Genomic DNA, 7,665 nt, shown 5'->3' on the forward strand with positions numbered 1-7,665 from the left:
ACGTCTGGATGTGAATTCAAATATTAAAGCAGAAGTAAGTGATATATTTGTGTTAATCTAAGTCTTAAATAGTTATATCTTCCGACAGCAATCACTTACATAGAGTGTTTGGACTGAAACACGGGTCTCTCAGTCCCTCTGCTCTGCTCTGAGCCCAGGAGAAAACATTTATCGTATCCTACAGTTTTTATCCAATGAGGAGAGAGAACGGCATGCAGGGCTGTGTGTGCAGCCAAGGGACGCCGTGAATGTGGTGACGTAGCGACGAGGACTGTTATGGTGCGTTCAAGGAAACTCGTATTTTTCCGACCTGTGAAGTCGTACCAGTTCGATCTGGTACGAGTTCACGGGTCAGAAGTTACGAGTGGCCGTTATAGTGACTTTCACAGGTAAAACAGGTCGGAAAAACACGAGTGGGTTGCCTGGAACGCTACAAAGTCGTAAGTTGTGACTTGAAGCTGTAATTTACGATTTCAAAAGCCTGCCTGGAACGCAGCATTAGCGAAAACGACCGGACCACTCACTTCTGCTTTAAATATCAACATAGCCTACAAACAATCGAAACAGCATCAATATAGACCGAATCTCCTTGTTGTTTACATTCTACTTCCGGATAGAAAACCAGCACGTAATGTGAATGAGATCAATAGTAACGAACGAGAGTTTAGCTATATATCATATTTTTCACGCCCTATCACCGTTTAGACAAATCTGAAATGATTGAAGAAACATTACTATTTCTGTGTGTGTGTTTTGTGTTGCTATGTGTTGTATTTATTCAGTTTGGGGGAATCACGGTGTCTAGAAAGCATCAGTGGCTCAGTGACAGGGACAGCTAACGGTAGCTAAGCTAAAGGCGGTAGCTAAGCTAACGGCGGTAGCAAAGCTAACGGTAGCTAAGCTAACGGTAGCTAAGCTGAAAGCGGTAGCTAAGCTAACGGCGGTAGCTAAGCTAACACCAGGACGTCAGCAGGACGTACATGAAACTACTCCAGTTAGCTCAGTCATGTTGGAACTCAGATATCCGCTGGAGAAAATATTTTTTCATGGAGCGTTTATTGAGTCACTGAGTTATTAAAGTTAAACAGGTAGCTAACCGTTAGCCCAGCTAATCTATGATAACCATGACTAATTACAAAAATGTGCACACAGAAATAGTAATGTTTGTCCAATCATTGGTTTTATAACCCACATAGCAAAAGGAGTCCGCCGCGGACCCGCCGCGGATGTAGCGCGGCTTCCGGAACGGACCCGCGAAACGGACCCGTATCGGAGTCCACTTGCACTCCGTGACGGATCCGCTACGAAGGCGGATCGCGGACCCGTCCTGGATCCGCGCTGCATCCGGTCCGCATCCGCAATTTAAATCATACCTCCGCGGCGGGTCCGTTCGGGGCCCGCAAATCCGCCGCGGATCCGCAACGGACTCATAATAACCCTCTGGCCCGGATCCGTTTGGGACCCGCAACAGACTTATAAAATACCTCTGGCCCGGGTCCGTTCGGGACCCGCAAATCCGCCGCGGATCCGCAATGGACGCAAAAAAAACCTCTGGCCCGGGTCCGTTTTGGACCCGTTCATCATTTTCAAAATCTCCATAAAATAGCTTAAACTAAAACTATAACTATGCCTAGCCTAGACTTCTACACCAAGCTTAAATCTGCATTTTTAACCTAACACTATTGTCAATATACAGAAAAGGTTCAAGTCAAGACATCAATTTACTGTACAAAATGAGGCTACAACTTCAATGAAATGTGAAGCTAAAATATCAGAAAATGAATAACTGGTGAACGACAAGAAGTTCAATACAAATATTGTTTATTCTTTTAAAGTACATGCTACTGGGGTTCTCGCGTGGATGGAGGCGGGACATGTCTCCTCGCTGCACAATCTGCCGCAAGGTGGATGGCGTGTTTGGTCACCTTGTCATCTGTGGCTGGTGTATTTTTTCTTACAGCACCTGTAATCAAACAGACAGATATATAGGGAGTCAAGGTCATACCATGTTTAATTTCGAGCAAAAAGAAAAAAAGACATCAAACGTTAAAAAACAAACAAACAGCTGATCGCTTATGTGACAGGGTGAGGGTAAATAAACACAGCTGATGTGAGCGCAGACCTGTCAAAATGCCCTGTCCTGCGTCAGGTGTAACTTAAAGCAGATATCAGCTTCACGGCCGTTTCGGCTAATGCTGCGTTCAAGGCAGGCTTTTGAAACCGTAAGTTACAGCTTCAAGTCACAACTACGACTTGGTAGCGTTCCAGGTAACCCGTAGCTCGTGTTTTTACCATCCTGTTGTCTGTGAAAGTTCCCTATAACGGCCACTCGTAACTTCCGACCCGTGAACTCGTACCAGATCGAACTGGTATGACTTCACAGGAAGGAAAAACACAAAGTACGAGTTTCTTTGAACGCACCATGAGTTAGCAGCCCCCGCCCTTGTCAGGCATCAATTGGTCCTCGTGCTACGTCACCACATTCACGCGCATCCCTTGGCTGCACACACAGCCCTTCATGCCGTTCTCTCTCCTCATTGGATAACACTTGTATCCCACAAGGAAAATTTTCTCCTCGGGTTACAGCAGAGCAGAGTGACGGAGAGACTCGTGTTTAGGCTGAAATACTTAATGTAAGTGATTGCTGACGGAAAATAGGACTATTTAGGACTTATATTGACAAAAACATTCCACTGATATCTGCTTTAATATGAACGCAGCTCAAAGCGCCTCTCACGGTGACCAAGCTCAGATAAATACATTGGATCAGCTGTAGTTTATCGCATGTCCTCCCGCATAAAGCCGCAATATACCGGAGCTCCTAAAAAAAAAAAAAAAACCGCTACGTGCGGCAGAGCTGAAAACAGCTGAGTTCTCCTCTACTACAGCTGAACAGCTGACATGTGGTCAGGACGTACAGAGACCTGTCACAGTGTCACCTAAACTTCAACCTCAGACTGTCTGCTTCCTAGATGATCACACAGGTAGAAGGGAGAGCATGAAGCTGCTTGTGTGATGAGTTGTGTTACAGAGTCCTGTATCAATGTTTAGGCTTATTCGTCAGTGCTTTATGTTGTCATGATAATTAATAGGCCTATATGCTGAGAAATAAGATTGTAAATAAAACAAATCCTACAGGGAAGACCAATTTATGTTTAACAAATCAAATATTGTTTTGGTCATAGTAACTGATAATAAATAGGCTATGTTTAATTCTCTCTCTCACACTTTGAGAGTTTGCGGCGCTGACGAATGTAGTCCGGTTAGTTGGCTGGGGTCACGAAAATAAAGCGTTTTACTTCTCAAAACAATATGCGTTCAAAAGAGTGATACATTTGCATCACAAAACCGTTGTCCACAAAAAAGTCTGACCTCACAATCGCTTGCTGCTATTTTCTCTCCCTCCGTATCACTGCGCGCTGCCGCCTGTAGACGGCTGTGCGCTTTTCCATCAGCTGTTTCATGGAGTTTATTGCTCGGATAGTTCACGTAAACATATCTGATTATGACAGAAGTGATGAAGCCATCCCTTGTTTTAGCACAGAGCCAAGGGGAGACCTTTATGAACCTGATGTGATGCTGAACCTCGTCAGATGGAGTTAGAACGGGCAGACACAGAGAGGAGGGACAGGGAAGCGACAAGCTGAAGTTAGACCACAGCTGCAGCTGTGAGAGGCAGGGTGACCGGGTGATGATCAGTAATGCAGCGCAGTCCGTGATGGAAGATCAGCCCGACAAATGTACACACACTATCAGGACGATTATTTTTTCTTGCCGTTATAAAATAGCGAGCCTACACACCAGCCACGTCCACTCTGTTAGCTGGCTCAGCTGACCGGTGCTCAGATAGTGGTTAGATCTTCACATGTTGAACAAAGTGCATCCAAACGCCAGGCTAAAGAAAGAGCGAGGATCCTCTGACAGCTGCAGGTGAGCTACACGTCAGCTGGCTGCAGAGGAGTGTTGTTCTCTTTTTTTTTTCCAGCAGCACCATCCTTGGAGGTGATGCACGCTGTCTGTCTGTATATTTGTTGGTCTGATCTTCCACCATGGACTGCGCTGCAACGATCACTCTTCTCTGCTCTAACCTCTTTCCTACAGTCTATGGAACTCCATCTGATGAGGTTCAGCATCACATCAGGTTCATAAAGCTCTCCCTTTAGCTCTGTGCTCAAACAAGGGTATAGATAGATAGATATCAAAAGACCCGAACTATCCCTTTAATGAAAAATAAACACACTTTGATATTAAGATCACTACCATATTATCCTACAACTTAGCTGACTGTAAAGTAATTACAATGAGTAGATGTTTTAAAGTTTATATAAAATACGAAAGATAACATCTCAACATACTAAACCTAAGTAATACTTACCACATACTCTCTCAATAGATTCTCCGGGTCCTCATTCAGGTAAACGCAGAGGGTCTTTAGGACGCATTCTCTTCCCAGATCCACGTCGTCATCCTACGGCAGAAAAGCAGAGGCACAAGTTGTGTTGTTTGAGTTCATGTCTGTGAAAATTCTCATTTGTCCTGGTAAAAGGCATTTTTGTCTTGAAGACAATCAGTTGTTACACCCCCAACCCAGAGAATATATTTACTTCATCCATTGGTGCAATGATGCCCCCTATTTCTTTTTCATTACTGAGTAATTGTTTAAAAATTATATACATAAATGAAAAAAAACAATAAACTCAGAAAACAACAAATGATTTAGTAATACTCACCACTACTGCAGAGCCTTTGCCAAATATTGCACAGCAACTGAACACCCTTTACACTGCCACATTCACTAGAGAAAGAAAGACAAATGGAAATTGGTTTAGTTTGTGGTGCCATATTATTTTGTGTTGTAATGAAGACTGATTATTAGACATATCTCTCCAAAATAGTTTCAACAAAAAAAATGAACATTAGAATCTTAAAGGCAATAGGACTTGGTAATTATCTTTACTCACAATATTAAAAAAGGAATAATATCATTAATATCATAAAAGAAGGTCAGACAACAAATGTAGCCTACAGGGACATCGATGTCATTGCAAGTGTTACATTCTTTGCTATTGTCTGCTGGGGTAACAACATCAAGGTCAGGGACAGGAACAGATTAGACAGGCTCATCAAAAAATGTAGCTCTGTGATGGGGGAGGGAGCGGAGCTGGTAGAGGCTGTGGTTAAGTGGAGGATGGGGTGTAAGTTGAAGACCATCCTGGGTGACCCCCAACACCCTCTACACAAAACCCTCTCAGGTCAGAGGAGCAGCCGAAGCAAAAGGCTCATCTCCCTGACCTGCAGAACAGAAAGATTTAAGAGATCATTTGTTCCTGCTGCAATCGTTTTATATAACACTTGTTAAAATGTATTTTTGTGTTCATCTTTTTTGTCATTGTTGTATGAGCTACTGGACTAACGTGAATTTCCCTGCTAGGGATGAATAAAGTATTCTCTATCTATCTATCTATCTGCATCACCTGTTACAACAGAGCTGCGCAAAAGAGAAAAAGTGATCGCCCCCGAGAGCATTGTAATCATATCGGTTAACAAGCGTTGGTTATCATCAGTCAGAAAAAAAAATTCAAAATGTGCATCCCTAAAACCAATAAAAGCAATTGAATAGTAATACTCACCACTACACAGCAGCACCCAGAGACATGTCAAATATTGGCCTAGCTGGAGGATTATCTACACAGTAAAAAAAGAAAAAATGTTTAAAAAAAAAAGTAAAGTATGTGGGTGTGTAGACAACATAAACTCAAGGCAGGACATAGAAGACACAACATAGCTAACTTTAGTTGACTTAAGCTTAGCAAAAATGACAGCCCTCATTATTTAAAAAAAAAAGTAAAAAAAAAAAGAAAAGCTGTGTGCCCGCCCCTCCTCCCCAGCGAATTAAACATAAGTTAGCCTATTTATGACTAAAACAATATCTGATTATATTTGATTCATTAAACACAAATGATTGGTCTTTCCTGCTTGATTTACAATCTTGTTTCTCAGCATATATTAATCATCATAAAGCACTGACAAGCTTAAACATTAATATTGCCAGTGTGCATGGCATGTGTGAGTGTGTTTGTACTGCTGCTGTAACGGTGCTGTTGTACTGTATATCAGCACGGGTGTGCGGCCTCGTGCCTACGACCGAATCACAGCCCTGCTGATATACAGTACAACAGCACCGTTAGCCGCTCGGCTAGCGAAAAGTCACGGAGAATTAAGACATGAGGAGCAAAGAGAGGCTTAAAAAAGTCATTCTAAACTCCGTAACGTTGGAGTTGGTTGCCCTCTTCATAAACATTACGGTGTTTTTTATTTTTTTAAATAAAAGCCGAGCGGCTAACTAGCCGTTAGCGGCTAACTAGCCGGCTAACTAGTCGTTAGCGGCTAACTAGCCGGCTAACTAGCCGCTAACGGCTAGTTAGTTTTAAAGAAAAGAAGATAATTATTAAAAAAAAAAAAAAAAAAAACACCGTAATGTGTATGAAGAGGGCGACTCGTAATTACTGGGAGTCGGAACACCGGGCATAGCCTACTTAAATCGAGGAAATGGGAGGTCGAGGTCGGAGAAATAGCAGCTAAGTTACCGCTAGCATAGGCTAACGTTACACAGCATAACAGCTGCGATACATTAAAACAGATAACCATAACGTTACCAAATAACAATGTGTGTTTTTTTAGTCACACAACCACAACATATTCTCCCGAAATTGCTATCCCATTTTAAAACAAAATAGCTACAGACGTGCATCATCACATCTCAGCTAGAAGCTAACCTAGCCTGTTGCACAAAACTACAAAAGTTCTAACAGTGCTAATATCAAACAACGTCATTACAAGCATTAATATACATGACGATTAAAAACACAAAGGCCAATGTTTACTGTGAATGTCGCAATACATCAATAAATCAATAAACTTACTAGAGGCTTCAGCACAACCGTGTCCCAGCAAAGAAAGATGATGACTCTAGTCTCGGCTCGGTGTAGACTACTGTGGTCGACCGTTACAGTAAAGGCGCGTCCGTGTCCACACATCCGACACGGGTCCGTTCGGGATCCGCTGTTTGACGGTAGAATAACGGCTCTGCCTGGAGGCGGGGCTGATCCTCTAGGCGGCGCCCAAACGAATGTGACAGTCACGCGGGTTTGGTGACTTGAATGCGGATCCGCGTCGGAGTCTCCTGCTGTGTGGGAAACTTTACAAACATCAGATTAGTCTAAACGGTGATATAGTGACATGAAATATTAGATATAGCCTACAGGCTATAGAGAAACTCTCGTCCGTCACTATTGTTCTCATGCTGGTTTTCTACCAGGAAGTAGTTGTAAACAACAAGGAGATTCGGTCTATTGTGACTGGTCCCTCGCTCAGCTCAGTTTTAGTTTGTGGGTCTTTCAGGCCGTTTGTTGACCTGTAGTGACATCACAGACTGGGCGTTGCTGCCAACGATGAGGTGACGGTCACAGTGAGTTCCCCTCAGTTTAAACCAGTGTCTCTCTCTCTCTGGTTCTGGTTCTGGCAGGGCCGTTGCTAGGAATTCTGGGCCCCCTTAAAGAATACTAAAGTGGGCCCCTCCCCCTAACTTTTCCTTTTTTTTTCTTAGACTACGTATGTATTATCATTTTTTATTTAGCCTACTTTGTTTTGATGCTAATGCAGCAT

General features: G+C 43.0%; 1 long non-coding RNA gene across 1 annotated transcript; it reads right to left on the reverse strand.

Moving 5' to 3' along the window:
* Window positions 1-4,747: 4,747 nt before the first annotated feature.
* LOC311006355 lies at window positions 4,748-7,189 on the reverse strand. Its single transcript, XR_014596377.1, has 3 exons — window positions 6,924-7,189; window positions 5,631-5,685; window positions 4,748-4,795 (listed from the first exon to the last, which is right to left on the reverse strand). It is a non-coding gene; the product is annotated as an uncharacterized lncRNA (long non-coding RNA).
* Between the last annotated feature and the right edge of the window lie 476 nt (window positions 7,190-7,665).

Source organism: Trachurus trachurus (assembly GCF_905171665.1).
Source record: "Trachurus trachurus genome assembly, chromosome: 23".
NCBI lineage: Eukaryota > Metazoa > Chordata > Actinopteri > Carangiformes > Carangidae > Trachurus > Trachurus trachurus.